The sequence below is a fragment of the Cucurbita moschata genome, unplaced genomic scaffold (genome assembly GCF_002738365.1).
Source record: "Cucurbita moschata cultivar Rifu unplaced genomic scaffold, Cmos_1.0 Cmo_Scf00001, whole genome shotgun sequence".
Taxonomy (NCBI): Eukaryota; Viridiplantae; Streptophyta; class Magnoliopsida; order Cucurbitales; family Cucurbitaceae; genus Cucurbita; species Cucurbita moschata.
Genome location: NW_019268517.1, coordinates 4,688,031 through 4,691,289, shown reverse-complemented (window position 1 = coordinate 4,691,289; position 3,259 = coordinate 4,688,031).

Sequence of the window (3,259 nt, the reverse complement as noted above, 5' to 3'; positions counted from 1 at the left end):
CTACAGACGCCCTAAGTCAGAAGAGCGAACATGCGGCCCTGTGCATGTTAGCTCATCTACAAGCAAGTAAGTTGAGTTGAACTATACGAGAAAGTATCAAGGAACACCTAGTCAAAGATCCGGCCGCTCAGGTCATCATGCAGCTAGCCAGAGAGGGGAAGACTCGCTGGTTTTGGGTCGAAGACTATTTACTCTTCACCAAAGGAAATCGTCTTTACATCCCTTGTTCGGGGAATTTGAGAAGACTCCTACTAAAAGAATGTCACGACACACCATGGGCGGGCACAATTGTGGCAGAGAACCTATGCCCTCCTAAAAAGGGTATTATTGGCCGAACCTCCGCGACGATGCAATATAGTTCACAAAGACTTGTCTTATCTTCCAACAAAACAAGGTTGAACGAAACAAAATTGCGGGACTACTAGAACCTCTACCAGTCCCATCCCGACCGTGGGAAAGTTTTTCTCTGGATTTCATCACACACCTTCACAAGGTAGGAGAAATTAAGTCCATCTTGGTCATCATTGATAGATTCTCCAAATATGCAACATTTATCCCAACCCACAAGTCATGCTCGGCTGAAGCGACCGCACAATTATTTTTCGACATGTAGTCAAGTTGTGGGGCATTCCCACTAGCATTGTCAGCAATCATGATCCGAGATTCACAGGGACCTTCTAGACTGAATTGTTCAATCTATTGGGGTCGAGCCTATGTCTCTTCGAGTTATCACCCCCAAACCAACGGACAAATCGAAAGGTTCAACAGTATGCTTGAGGAGTTCTTACGTCACTTTATCGATGTGGGACAGAAGAATTGGGTACAATGCTTGATGTCGCTCAGTTTAGCTTCAATTGTCAACAAAGCTCGTCGACAGGAAAAACCTCTTTTGAAGTAGTATGCGGTAGACAACTACTCATGCCCCACGTTATTGACCACCCCTATGCTGGGAGAAGCCCTCAAGCGTATAACTTCACCAAAGAGTGGAAGCAAACCTCTGAAATAACACGAGCGTACTTGGAGAAAACCTCCCGAATCATGAAGAAGTGGGCAGACCGCAAATGAAGAGCATTAGAGTTTCAAGCTGGTCACCAAGTTATGATCAAGCTGAGATTAGAACAATTTAGATTCTGGAGGAATCAAGACCAGACTAGTGCGAAAATATGAGGGACCAATTGAAGTCATTGAGAAAGTCAGAAGAACTTCATATCGTCTCCAACTTTACCTATATGGACGAGAATTCATCCTGTCATCCATGTCAATAACCTCAAACCATTCCATCCAGACGACGAAGACAAGCAATGCAACGAAGTGACACGACGATCAGTGACGATGAAGGACTCGAGTACGAAAGAAGTAGAAGAGATTTTGACCGAGCGGATCCATCGCATTGACAAACCTAAGCAACTTATAGGAGTTTTTAGTCAAGTGGAAAGGACTTCAAGAAGAAGAAATCAGCTAGGAACGTGCTGACGATATGAAGACAGCCGCACCTCAGATTGCAGAGTTTGAAGAAATGAGACAGTTGACAGGGATGTTAACCAATTAAGTGGAGGAAGATGTCACGATCATGCTTGTCCAAGACATGTTGTCCATGGCCGCATGCCCGTGACACGCCGAAACCTTTGCCTTGTACTACTTTATTGCTTTCTTTTACCGCTTTCATGTTCTATTGTTTCTTTTCTGTTTTCTTTAAGAGTATGACGTTTCTGCGATGTCATGGCAAGGCCTGGTAGACATGAAATGCATCAAAATGTATTATAGGGGAATACGACCCATTGTCAACTTCTCCCTATCCGATAGTTATATGCAGTGAGCCATTGTTGTTGCTTTTTTGCCTACATTCCCATATAACACCAATTTCAATTTCTCTCTTGCTTTCAAAACTCTCTTTCTAAAACCTCTCTCTCCCTCTTTCTAAAATCTTCTCTTGAAATCGAGACCCGCGGTTTGTATTCACGTTGCCCGACCGCAGGCAACGTAACTCGAAGTAGGCTTGACCCACTCAATGTTGAGAGTGGGTGCCGCAAATCACCAAATCCGCTGCCTAGAAACTGATTGTAACACATGACATCCCATTTGAATGAGGAAACATGGTGAGAAGTTAAGGATCATTTTGGGTATGGGTCTAAGTAGTACCTCATAGACTTAAGTATCATGGTACGTTTAGGGCTTGGGTTCATAAGTTCTTGTGTTCTATCTCTGAGGATTTCTTCTTAGAACATGAGGTATAACTAAGGCATATAACTTGTAAGCCCCAACTCAAAAGACATGTCTTGGGTCTTATCTTAATCTTGAGGTTCAGTCTTGTGTTTTATTCCTTAGACACTCACTCCCCCGGGACAATGGTAAAAGACATGAACTTAAAAATCATGTCCTTCATTCATACTAGGATTCAAATTCTAGAATCGGCCTAGGGTGACTCCAACATTTTTTTGGGTAAGAATCTGAATTTAGCTATAATTACTCCAACATCCCTTTAGATTGGGATCTAGATTTTGGTATTTTGGGGGCTCCGGCATCTCCTTGAGTCGAGATTCAAATTCACCCTATAACTGTCTCGACATTCCCTTTGGTCGAGATTTAGATTTGGCATCTTGGTGACCCCCGACAGTCCCATGTCCCTTGCAACATAGTTTGAGTAATGTATCGGGGGAGGTCTAAGGTGGCTTTGCTTGTGATGAGTCTGGTATAACGGCACCTAGCATTCTTAATGTCATGGTACCTAGCGTTCTTAAGCCTACCATGACATTAAGAATGCTAGGTACCATTATACCCAGACTCATCACAAGCACCTAAGCCACCTTAGACCTCCTACAATACATCACTCAAATTATTTTGCATGGGACATGGGACTGTCGGGGGCCACCAAGGTGCCAAATAGGCATCTCGATGAAAGGGGATATCGGGACAGTTATAGGGCGAATCTGAATCTGGGTCTAGGGGATGTCGGAGCCACCAAGATGCCAAAATCTGGATCCCGATCTAAAGGGATGTTGGAATAGTTATAGGCTAAATTCAAATCCTTACCCAAAGGAATGTTAGGGCCACCATGAGTCGATTCTAGAATTTGAATCCTAATATGAATCAAGGATATAGGCTTTTAAGTTAATATCTTGTACTGTTGTCTTAGGGGTGTCTATGCCACCCTAGCATTCTTAATGTCATGTTAGGCTTAAGAATGCTAGGTACCATGCCAAGACCATGGCTTAGGTGGGTGTGCATTCTTGGCATCGTGGTTCTAGGTTCATAGAATTTT